Here is a 13,267-nt window from a genome sequence, read left to right as displayed (position 1 = left end):
GGGAGGACAGAGACTTACAGAGGTGGCAGGCTCTGGCATCATGGTCTCTTTCCAGGCAGAACAGGCAGGAGGAGTGAGGGTCCTGGACGGGCACCTTGCCCCCGCAGACATCACATTTTTTGAAGGGCGCAGGCATCGTTCCGAGTCGTCAAATCCGAGGGAGAGTCAAGAGCGAAGTCAAAAAACAAGCCGAAGAAATCCGAAGTTACCGGGGCGGGAGAGAGAGAGTGATCAAAAACAGTCCGAGGTCTAATGAAAGTGATTCCGTTAACAAGCAAAGCGAGCGAAAGTTCCTAGAAGCAGCTAGCGCAGCGGAAAAAAGGAACTGGGGAAAAGAGCGGGAAGGCAGGGGCCTTATAACGGGTGGGCGGAGTTACCGCCAAAAAGTTTCTATATGTTGCAAAGTAAACTTTGCCCAGTGATTCCAGTAGGTTCCGAGCAGCACTGCGCAGGCGCAGTGAAACCCATTTGTATGATTCGCAGAGACCACGAAGAAGAAATAAAGATTCAGGCACCAAAAACTTCATTGGATATTATACTCACAGTCATATTTGCCTTTCCCAGCAACATTACACAAGCCTCATTGAGGAAAATAATCAGTCTTATTAGTAACTTCGTAAAGGATGCATAATAAAACTGAAATATTAAATTGTTTAAATGTTTTAAAGAGTTAAGCAAGCACATAGTAAACTGCTTTGTGCTCCTCCATCTTCCCTCTCCAACAGAAGTGTTTGAGTACAGTAGTATTTATCCTCAGGGAACTATCTATCTATCTATCTATCTATCTATCTATCTATCCATCCACTATCTTGTTCAGCCTAACAACTAGTTGTAGGAAGATGGGAGCTGTAAGCTAGCCAAAATATCTAGAAGGTGTTAGATTTAGTAAAAGCAATTGGATAGGTTGGTAGCCTAACTTCTGAACTATTTTTTCTTTCTTTTTCTTTTTTCTTTCTTTTTTTTTAGGAAAAATAAACATCTTATCATTATTCATCGGGGCAGATGTCAAGAAAAGGTAATATTATATAACAGCAAATCCTTATATTGATTTTTCCCACAATTATTATTTCAATGATATGCTAGGAAGGAACCTCTCAGCCCTTGTTGGAAGGCAAACCAACAAGCAAACATTTATTTGTTTGTTTATTTATTTATTTTCTCCCAGGAGGGGACCCAAGGTGGCTTACAAGATAAAAACATCTAAAAGACTTCCCGGTAAAAATATAAAAACAATTAAAATAATATATTTAAAACAATATTAAGTTACCATAGGTCCAGTATAGATGGGCAGGAAGGGTGTCCTTTTTGTCCCAGGTCAGTGCTGTGGCAAACTTTCGCAGCAACACTGATTCGGCCTCTGCAGACCACAAAAAGGAGCTGGGCAGCTTGATCTGAAGAGGCGCTGGGCAGCTTGATCACGCTTCTTTGGCGCAGCCCCATTTGGGCACTGTGCCAAAAGAACGTCATCAACATGCGCACAGTCTGAATGGGTGCCTGCAAATATGGTGCCCGGGCAGTGCAGGGAGGGGTGTGAGTGTGGGGAGCTCAGCCCTCACCTCGCTCACAGACCAACACTTTTCGCCCATCTATATCAGGCCATAAAAACATACAAAGTTAAGAACATCACTAAAACACATACTTCATATAAAACCATCTATCCTGATTATATGTTTAAAAGCTTGCTTAAATAAAAATGTTTTAGCTTGCCAGCAAAATGTAAGAAGGGAGGGGTCACCCTAGCCTTCTTCAGAAGGACATTCCAAAGGGTGGTAGTAGCCACCAAGAAGGCTCTCTCTCGCATCCTCACCAAGTGAGCCTACAATGGTGGCGGGACTGAGAGATAATCTTTCCTAGAAGAAAGGGCTCTAACAGATTTGTGTAGGGAGCTACAGTCTCACAAATTGACTTGACCTCAGCTGTGTAGGGCTTTATAGATCACAACCAACACTTTGAATTGAGCCTAGAAACAAACCGGTAGCCAATGAAGCTGTTTCAACAACATTAACCTCCTTAACCATGCAAAAACTGCAAAGATACATTTAAAATTAACTACACTTGTCCCTCCATATTCGCTAGGGTTAGGTGCACGAGACCTCCATGAATATGGAAAAACCACAAATAACAAAAACACCATGTTTTTACTTGAGAGGACACCTCTCTAGGAATCTCTGGGTCCTCCAGTGCAACTCTTTGGTCAACGTCTGACAGACACTGACCATGGAACTTCATTGGAGGAGCTACAAATGCCTAGTAGAGTATTCTCTCTAGGAATGTCTAGGTCTTTCAGTGCAACTTTCAGTTAAAGGTGACCATAGAGTTGCACTGGAGGACCTTGATATTCCTAGAGAGGACATATTAATCAAATCTGTGAATAATCAAATCCACAGATATCAAAACCCCAAATATGGAGGGATGACTGCATTTCATTTATCAAATTTGAAATATGTCTTCTAACTTCAGTTGACATTTTGTGGAATCGTCTTCCTTTTCCAGACTTTTACATAAGAATCATCAAAGGATAATCAATAAATGATCAGAAATCTTGATGCAGCTATGATTATGTTGGTTTGGGCTCTGTTATCCCAAAATGGTTGGTTTGGGCTCTGTTATCCCAAAATCCAGAAGTAAGTTGTGGTTCACCAGGTCTGCAGACCAGTCTGTATCTGCGCAGGCGATCAGTTGTGGTTGGTCACAGGGAGGCAGCATCCATTTGTCTAGCAACTCTCTTCACTGCAATGAAATCTCTTTCAGTAGGAGAGTTAACCATTCTGCATAAGATTCCAGAAGGATTTGCAATATCAGGTCTGGTGATATTGGCTATGCATAGGAGTTTTCCAGCTGCAGTCCTATAGTTGTCTCCATTTTTTAAATTTCAGATTTCTTAGTATCTTTTAAGAATCCTACTTCCATTGGAATTGACATAGCATTTGCATCTTTCAGGTCCATTATCTGCTGCTTCTGATTAAGGAAGAAACTTCCATCACTGCTTCTTTCTATTTGCACTCCAAGATAGTGTGAGATGTCTCCCAAATTCTTGACATCAATCTCTTTCTTGAGATTCTGGATTATCTCTTCACTATCTGTTTTGTCTTCACAGTAGAGGATCAGATCATCAATATAATTTGTGATATAAGTCCATTTATTATTTCTGAATCTCTTTTTGTCAACAGTGCCTGGAACCCCTCTTTGATAAGAAACTGGTTAAATTTTTCACTCCATGCTGCGTTGGCCTGTTTCAAACCATAAATGCTCTTTTGTAATTTGCATACAAGATGCTCTTTTCTGCAAACTTGGAATCCTGGGAGTTTGTCACACGTAAGAAGAAAAGGGCTCCAGGAGGCTCCCTGGTTACGATTGCATGACGGGAACAGAACGGGGAGCCCAATTCCACTTCCGTAGCGCCACGAAGGATCACACCCCTGATGCTTGCATAACATTTGGAGGCTGCTTAGATGACGTTTATCACATGGGAGGACCTCTGTGTGATAAACTCTCTGGAGGTTGTTCCGTGAATAGTTGTTCAGAGAGATTGCTATAAAGAAAAATTGTTTAGACATCCAGATGTTGAACATTCATTTTCTTGCAGGCTGGAGTAGTCACACACACAACCATCAAAACTCTCGTATCTATCTGCCAGATAGAGTTCTGATAGTTGTGTGTGACTACTCCAGCAACAGTTTCATTATAGCCTTCACCATACTGTTGACTGTTGCCTTTAGCCACAAGTCTTGCTTTGTATCTCTGAATCTCCCCTTCTGCATCTTGCTTTGTGGTAAAGACCCATCTACAGCCAATTGCCCCTTTTTCTTTTGGCAGTTCTGACAAAGTCCATGTCTTGTTTTTATATAAAGATTGCATCTCCTCACTAGCAGTTTGCATCCACTTCTCAGAATGTGTCTTTGAAAGCCCCTTGATCTTTTCCAATCAGGCGTTTTTTGAATTCCTTTCTCTGTGGCTTAATAAGAGAATCTGCCAGGTGTGATACCCCTATTGGAGTGTTTTGAACTTCTTACCTGGACTGGGATATCTGGCTCCACTTCTTGTGTGCTGTCTGGTTCCTCATCATTAGAATGGTCCACTGCAGGTGTAGCCCCTTCTGGATGTAAGACCTCTGGAAAATGAAAGAACTCTACATGCTCTGGTTGCTGGAGGTAGCATTCTTCCACTGTAAATAAATCTGGATAGACATCCTTGTTTGGATTAGATTTGGGCTGTGGTCTTTCATCAGCATATTATTATTATTATTATTATTATTATTATTATTATTATTATTTATATCCCGCCTCTTCCGTTTTGATGATCGAGGCGAGTGACATCAAAGTTTATACAATATACAACAATAAAAACAAGCCCCACAAAACCCCAACCCAACCCTTCCTCCCAAATATAAAATTAAACAATAAAACATGGTTAAAAAATACATAACAATATGACAAAATTAATAAACAAACCACAAATAAGAAAAATAATATCATAATCATTATCATAATAATAATCTTTATTTCAGCCAACAGGCCATAAGACAACAAAGTGTGTATAAATCGCATAAAACATATAAAACAGAAAAATAATAAAAGAAGGGGGATTCAATTGGTTCTGGGCATTATCAATCGGGGAAGGCCTGCCAGAAGAGAAAGGTTTTGTTGACTTTTTAAAAGCCTCGAGCAAGGATAATTGGCAAATCTCTTCTGGCAGGTCATTCCAAGTTTTTGGAGCAGTGACCAGAGAATGACCTCTGGGAGGTCATCGCCAGTCTAGTCTTTAGAAAGAAATAGGTTTTTCCCAGAGGATCGGAGTGTACGGGAAGGATTGTATGGGAGGAGGCGTTCCTTCAAGTAGATTGGACCCAGGCCATATAGGGCTTTATAAACAGCACTTGTTAATTTTATTGTATGTCCATCTGGATTTAGAATGCTGTAACCATTTCTAGCATAACCAACAAAATGTAGATCCCATTCTTCAATACCTTATGTTTGAGATGTATTAGGTTTTTGTACTGCATGGTCCAGTGCTGATCTGGCAGAAACAGAAATTAGGTTTATTATGTATATTTATTTTCAATTTTTAGAAACAGTAATAATGTTATTAATTTAATTTAATTCTCCTTAGCAGGATATCCAGGTAGAACAGGAATGGGAAGAGAAGAAGGAGGTAGAGGAAGATGAAAAGAAGGAAGAAGGAGAAAAGAAAGAAGAGGGTGAGAAAGAAAAGGATGGAGAAATAAAGGAGGAAGAAGAGAAGAAACAGATGGAGGAGGAAGAGCAGAAGAAGGAAGAAACAGAGGATGAGAAAAAGGAGGGAGAGGGGGATGAAAAGAAGAGTGTAGAAGAAGAGAGCAGGGAGAAAAAGGCAGAAGAACAGGAGGTGGAGGGGGGAAAGAGCAGTTAAAGGAAGAAGAGAAAAAGGAAGATGAACAGGAGGTGGAAGAAGAGGAAAAGAAAGAGGGAGAGGGAGATGAGGAAGAAAAACATGAGGAAGAAGAGGAGGAAAAGAAGGAGGAGGGGGAGGAAGAAGAAGGGGAGGGGGATGAAAAGAAAAGTGTAGAAGAAGAAGATGGGGAGAAAAAGGCAGAACAAGAAAAAGAGGAGGAGGGAGAAAAAGAGCAGGGAGAGGAAGAAAAGAATGAAGAAGAGCAGGGGGTGGAAAAAGAGGAAGAGAAGAAAGAGGGAGAGGGAGATGAGGAAAAAACATGGGGAAGAAGAAGAGGAGGGGAAGGAGGAGGAGGAAGAAGTAGAAAAAGAAGCAGATGAAAAGAAGGGTGTAGAGGAACAGGAACAGGAAAAGGTACACAAGGAGGAGGAACAGGGGGAGGAGGAGAAAGAAGAGGAGGAGGAAAGTGAAGAAGGAAGAAGGAGAGAAGGAAGAGGAAGAACAAAAAGAGTGGAAGAAAGAGGAAGGGGAAGAAGATGTAAAAAAGAAGGAAGAGATTATGGAGGAAGACAAGAATGGAGAAGAGGAAGAGAATGAAGAAGAGAAGAAGGATGAACTCCCAGGAGATGTATGTGTATAATCTATGTAGATACAGATAGTACCATTACTCTCACTGCACAATCTTGCCAATTATTATTATATAGTGGACCCTTGTTATCCACTGGGGTTTGGTTCCAGGAACCGCTGTGAATAACAAAATCTGTGGATGCTCAAGTCCCATTAAATACAATGGCATAGCAAAATAGTGTCCCTTATATAAAATGGGAAAATCAAGGTTTGATACTTGAAATTTATACTTTTTAAAATATTTTCAAGCCGTGGATGCTTGAATCCATGGATAAAAAATCCATGGATAAGGAGGGCCAACTGTATTTCAAAACAATTCAAGATTCTGTTATTGTTTGTTTAAAGGTAGACTATTTTCTGCCACCTTTCTAATTTTTAATGACAATCCACAATTATCTCATTCAGTTACATACAGTTTCTTACTCATTTTGGAGCCAAACATGATGTGACATTGACTCTGCAAATAGAGGCCTCATTCCCACTACCTTTTAAATCGGATTGTGAATCAGTTTGAACCAGTTCAAATGACCCTGGTTCCCACTTAATCTGAATCGCTGAAGAAATTCTGAGAGTGGGGCCATGCGCTGGACCCATTTAACCTTTTAGACACTGATTTTTTCTACTTCTTTTTCGATAAATCGAATCTGCGCAAATGTGAACCACATGCAGATAGGAATCGATTTAAATTTGCCCTTTGTCTGGCTGGAGCAGGTCCATTTTGAATCAATTCATGCCTGAATGTGAACCACAAGTGGATTATTTTGGAGGGAAAAAATGTGATTGGGGCAAATTTAGTGGGAACCATGCTCCGTTGTCGAATCGATCCATCAATTTGGATCACACACTGATTTATCTGTAAGTGGGAATGGGGCCATAGTTAATGTGCATGTATGTAAATGACAGCCATGGGGAAGCCTGAACAAACCGAGGATCATGGGTGATACATAAGGGAAATCTATTTCTGGCATAGCTGCAAAAACAATATCTTCTCCAGCACTTCCTTGGCTTGTATGCTCCACATGGCAAAACAAAAACAAAAACAAAAAACAAAAACCCCAAATTGCTAATCTTCTCAGTGTACTATGTATTATTTTATTATTTTTTTTTTGGCCATTTAACTAAAATCTGCTCAAAAATATACTTATAGATATTAACAGTAAAGATTTGGAATTATGCAGAAGTTCAACTGTTGTCAGTTTATAATGTAAGCATGTAAAGCATTAGTCCTGATACTACTTTTCCATTTGTTCTGTCATTAATATGATCTTTTCTTTGTCACTGCAGGATGAATGCAGCGAATTTCCTACACTGATAAAAATCTGCCCATACAATCACAAAGAAATCTGTACCACCACAAATGAGATCATGGGCAACAAATGCATGTTCTGTTTTAGGATACAGTAAGTCATACTATCCATTGGATTTATTGATAACAGCTAGAGCAGCTGGAATCCTGCAGTTAAGGTATTGTTGGTGAAAGTGGATAAAATATGTCCATCTAGTGCCAACCATGGTCCCTATACATGTTCCAAGTAATTATTGCTAGATTTGCAAACTGAAAAGGAGAAATGGGAGGGAAGGGACTAATGAAGAAGAAAGTTCTACTGTACTCCATTCAGGTTTCAGATCTCCATTCTGTGTAGATTTGCCTTCCTCCTACTCTTAGATCACCAAGCTGAAATTGCTTCCTAAATGGGAGGGAGCATAGAGAACTAAAATCTTTACATAAGACACCCATCCTCCATTGTGCCCTCACTCCTGGCTGGGCAGCTATTTTAGCTGAGTGATGGGAGCAAAGTTTGAATGGAGACCTCTGACCCCTCTTTCCTTTTCATGTTTTCATCTTGGTGATCTAGCAGTAATAACAGAAAGGTTTTAGAAAGTATACCTGGAAACAGAAGGAAAAATCAGGAGATGCAAGGGGGTTAGAAACATCAGCAGCTAATATAACAACAAACATCACCAGCACACACCCATAAAAGAATAAGAATGACCACGTTTATAAACCACATTAGTTGAACTGCCTGTAGAAAATATATTTTCTTTAAAATATAATTTTAAAAAAGAACAGGAGGTGAGAAATGAAACAAAAAATACTGCAATTAGCAGAATGTAGATGGGATCTTGAGGGGGGAAGTACATACAGCACAGAAATCCACCACTAGAGTGACACAAGTGGTGTCTGGATAAGCAAAGAGGTGGGAAAAGGTAAAACAGAATCTAACAAAGGATATTGAGGTGATTTGCAGATCTGACTGCCAGTGATCTCATAACAGGAACACTCAAGTTTGCCCAGCCCTGATTTGTAATGTGAGTTTCTGAAATTTGCTATCTGAAGAAGTATCGTGACACTTGTTGTTTTGTTTTATTTCATCAAGCTGCTTAATGTATCCAACCAGGAGATATTGGCATTGCACATGAGGGTCCATGCAAAGAAGAGGTATCTTTATATTTCCTTTTGAATTTATGTATGTCTGTTTTTATCAGAATGGTTGCAGAACTGATGCAGAGTATAAAACCTTTAACAGAGTCATTTGAAAGCAGTGACACCAGAAGTAACATGCTGTTGTTTTCTGCTGAGCCTTTGAAATTGAAGAATTAGCTGCTTAATGTATCCAACCAGGAGATAAAAAGTAAAAGGGGTGGTGGAAAGAAGGAAAGCAATAAAGATATAGGGCTCAAGCATATGTGCAGCTTGGAGTGGCCTCTTGCCACTCCAGCCACCAGAGAGCAACCCCAGTTAGCATTGGGCCAGATGCCACAGTCCCAAGGTCGACTGCTGCTGAGGTCCAGAACAGACTGCAAGCAAGAAGTGTTTTTTCCCCATTCCTTTTGCGGCTGGGTTTGGGCCACCTTAGGCGGCCTTGGCCTCACTTCAGGCTGATCCAGAGACATGTGTCATCTGCACACCCTGCCCCCAAAGCCTCTAGAAGCCGCTCTTTCTTGCTCATCTGTTTTGAGCCATAGTTGTAGAACTAGGAGTACACTGGTACCCTGGGATACGAATGCGCCGCCTTACGAAATTTCCGGGTTACGAAAAAAATCCATTCAAAAAAAACTGTTCCGGGTTACGAAGGTTATTTCGGGTTACGAAAATTTTTTTGGTGCTTTTCGGCGCTATTTCACACGAAATCGCGGCTTTTCCCCATTAGCGCCTATGGCTTTTTCGCCTTACGAAGTATTCCGGGTTACGAAAGCGGCGGCGGAACGAATTAATTTCGTAACCCGGGGTACCCCTGTATCACTAGTACCAGGATGAGTCTCCCTTATCTGAAATGCTTGGGACCAGAAGTGTTTTGAATTTCAGATATTTGGAAATACATAATGAAATATCTTGGCGATGGGACCCAAATCTAAACATGAAATTCATTTATGTTTCATATACACTTTATACACATTGTTGTTGTTGTTAGCTGCCCTCAAGTCAGAATGGTTGCAGAACTGTCCATAACTGTCATCTTTCGGCCAGTGAGGGAGCTCACCAGGCAGGTCCAGCTCCATCAGGGTCAGCCTGGAAGAAGGAAGAGCCCTCCCTCCAATCCATCTGCCTTGGTCCAGGCCTTAGAGGGAGAGAAGAACCACTGGACCCCATCCCCTTTCCCTCCATCATTCCCTTCTCCTTTTGTTTCGTGTTTTTTAGATTGTAAGCCTGAGGGCAGGGAACTGTCTGATTAAAAATATTATTGTAAGCCGCCCTGAGAGCCATTAGAGCTGAAGGGCGGGATATAAATACCTAAATAAATAAATAAATAAATAAAAGTCAGTTCCGACTCATGGTTACCCTGTGGGTGAGACATCTTCAGGAATCCCTGTCCTCCACTGCCTTGCCCATAACCCACCTGAATGAGTCTGAAAAAAATTTGAAATCCATCTGGTTTGTGGTCTTCCACGCTTTCTTCTACTCTCTACCTTTCCTAGCATTATTGTTTTGGGTTTGTTTTTTTTAATGATCCATGCCTTTTCATTATGTGGCCAAGGTACAATAGTCTCAACTTGATCATCTTAGCTTCCAAGCCGAGCCCTGGTCTGAACTACAGTATTCAAGAATCCATTTGTTTGTTTTCTTGGCTGTCCATAGTATCCTAAGTACTCTTCTCCAGCACCACACGTCAAATGAGTTGATTTTCTTTCTGCCTGCTTCCTTCATGGTCCAGCTCTCACATCTGTACATGGTAAGTGGGAATACAATGGCCTGAACAAATCTGACTTTAGTGCTCAGTTGTATGTCTTTACTCTTCAGTGTCTTTTCTAGTTCTTTCATAGCTGCCCTTCCTATTCCTAGTCTTTTTCTTATTTCTTGAGTGCATTCTCCATTCTGGTCAATGTTTGATCCTAGATATGGGAATTCTTTAACTATTTCAGTTTCCTCATTGTCTAGATTGAATTTGTGTATTTCTTCTGTGGTCATTATTTTTGTTTTATGTTCAGCATCAGACCTGCCTTTGCACTTTCATGTTTGACCTTCCTTATTAACTGTTCCAATTACTGAATGTCTTCTACTAATATTATGGTGTTCTCCACATATCTTAGGTTGTTAATGTTGCTTCCTCCTAACTTCACTCTCCTTTTTCTGATTCTAATTCTGCTTTTCTTATGATGTTTCCAGTATATAAGTTAAACAAGTAAGGTGATAGGATGCAGCTGTGCCTGACCCCTCTTCCTATTGGGAACCACTCTGTTTCCCCAAATTCTCTTCTGACAGTGGCCTCCTGTCCTAGGTACAGATTCTTCATGAGGACTATCAGATGTAGTGGCACCCCCATGTTTTTGAATCCATCCCATAGCTTTTTGTGATCTATACAATCAAATGTTTTGCTGTACAAACACATGCTGATTCTTTTTTGGAATTCTTTGGTATTCTCCATTAGCCATCACATGTTTGCAATGTGGTCCCCTTCCTTTTCTGAATACTGCTTGCACCTCTGGGATTTCTCTCTCCATGCATGGTTGGAGTTTATGCTGCAGAACTTTGAGCATTATTTTGCTCGCATGTGAGATTAGTGCTACTGTCCTATAGCTGCAGTCTTTTGTATCTCCTTTCTTGGGGATTGGTATGCATATCGAGCATTTCCAGTCTGTTGGCCACTGCTCTGTTTTCCATATTTGTTGACATATTTCAGTTAGCACTGGCATCTGTCTGTAAGCACTGTAGCAGTTCAATTGGGATATCATCTGTTTCTGATTATTTATTTTTTCCCATTTCCTTTATTGCAGATTCCACTTCACTTCTTAGAATTTGGGGTTCATCTTCATATGGCTCCTCATTCCAAGTATCATTCATTCCCTCATCTCTTTTTTATAACTCTTTTGTGTATTGCATCCAGCATCTTTTTATTTCTTCGTGTTCCTGTATTATGTCCTTTTTTTCTCCATAGAACATCCCTGCCCTTGGTTTGAACTTGGCTTTAATTTCTTGTATTTTTTAATAGAGGTCTCTCATTCTTCCCTTTTTGTTGTTTTCTTCTATTTCTCTGTATTGATCATTGTAGTATTTCTCCTTATTCCTGTGTGTCAAGATGTTGGGCAGTTGTGTTCATATTTCTGGCTTTGTTCCTATCTCCCTTTGCTTTTGCTTTTCTTCTTTCTTTTATTGCATGAAGTGTTTCATGTGTCATCCATTGTTTCTTCTCTCTCTCTCTCTCTCTCTCTCTCTCTCTCTCTCTCTCGGCCACTGTTAGTGTTTTCTTGCATTCATACTTAATTATATCTTTGAGTTCTGTCCATGGTTCTTCACATACACATACCCTGAAGATAATTTTATACATAATATTTTAAATAATTTTGTGCATGAAACAAAGTTTGTGTACACTGAACCTTCAGCAAGCAAAGGTATCACTATCTCATCTACCCATGTGGACCATTTTGGATTATTTTCAGTTTCCGAATTCCAGATAAGGGATACTCAGCTTGTGCTATTAAGTCATTTTATATTTCTGCCTTTTCCTCAAATCTGGGAGTCAATGCAGTTTTAAAAAACGATAACAGATGCAGTTCAAAGCATTTACAAAAACATGTCAATATTGATAAGGTTAAATAATCCATAGAATTAAACCCTTTAAAAATCCATTCAAAAACAAAAGAAAAAAATCACCAAATAGCACACCATTAAGAAAGCACACAGTGAAAAGTCCTTGCAGTCAGTTCCCAAAGGGTTGTCAAAATGTGCCACAGTCTCACAAAAAGCCTCTGCAGTGTAATGGGGGCCCATGGTCACTGAGATGTTATTGGATTGCAACTCCCATCAGTCCCAACCAGCAGAACCAAACGTAAGCAATAGTGGGAGTTGCAATCCAACATAATCTGGAAGGCCAGAGGTTTCTGAACCTTGTGCTACAAAGAAGTCTTCCTCCATAAGAAATACATTTGTCACCTCATGGAGATTTGCAAGAAACAGGAAATACACTGCTATAGCAGTGCTATTTATACATTCCCTGGGTGGGACTGAGTGAAGCCTGGAGCTTCCACATCTGCTCCAGTAAATGCCCCCAGTAACTGCTCTCAGTAACCAATGAAGATAGCACATTGGCCTCTGGGAGAGAGACCAGGTTCCTCACTTTCTCTCCACCAACCCATAACCTCCATACAGATCAGCCAGGAAGTCTCAGGGCCTCAACTTTACATCAATATCTTAAAAACCTAAATAAATAAAATGACAAACAATTTCCAAGCTGTGTAAACGAATCCTGTATATTTACACATCTATTTATACTTTCCTTTACTTTTGTTCTTACTCATAACAGGTAGTTTTATTCAGCTTTATTATGTTGAGGTTACATTTTCCTAATTGGGATCCTCCTTTCTAATATTTTGCATGCATCATTTCTTATTCTCACTGCTGTATGAAAAAGGATGTCTTGGCCCAAAGCAGACGGGTCAAATAAAGCACCTTCCAGGGGCTTTGGGGGTGTGGCACCCCCCCCCCCCCCCCCCCAACAAAAGCCACTCTGGGACCAGCTAATGTAGCCAAAGCCAGCCAAAAAAGGAGTGGCAAAAAGCCACTCCTGCTGGCAGCCTATTTGTGACTGTGGCAGCCAGTCTTCAGTCCAGGAGCAATTGCAGCTAGAGAAGCTGTAGATCACTCCATTTGGCCCATCTGCTTTGTCCTCAAATATCCTTAAATGGCATGATGTTTAACAAAGTTTATAAAAAGTATTTTGAGGATATAAGGGAAGGTTAATGTTTAAAATTATTGAAAGCTGTTTGAACCACAAAATCAAAAATCAGCTCGCATGATGCAATTTGTCCAGAAAGGCAGAGGATCATTGCAGTC

At 40.4% G+C, this 13,267-nt stretch overlaps 1 long non-coding RNA gene across 1 annotated transcript in view; it reads left to right on the top strand.

The window, feature by feature from the left end:
* Positions 1-5,940: 5,940 nt before the first annotated feature.
* LOC121923213 overlaps positions 5,941-13,267 on the top strand; it is an 11,123-nt gene continuing 3,796 nt past the window's right edge. The window contains exons 1-2 of the long non-coding RNA XR_006102331.1: positions 5,941-5,998; positions 7,282-8,437. This is a non-coding gene — a long non-coding RNA (uncharacterized LOC121923213). The remainder of the gene's footprint in view (positions 5,999-7,281; positions 8,438-13,267) is intronic.

This window comes from Sceloporus undulatus, chromosome 2 (assembly GCF_019175285.1).
Source record: "Sceloporus undulatus isolate JIND9_A2432 ecotype Alabama chromosome 2, SceUnd_v1.1, whole genome shotgun sequence".
NCBI lineage: Eukaryota > Metazoa > Chordata > Lepidosauria > Squamata > Phrynosomatidae > Sceloporus > Sceloporus undulatus.
Note: the sequence above shows the minus strand (reverse complement) of the source record. Positions and strands in the feature narration are given on the sequence as shown.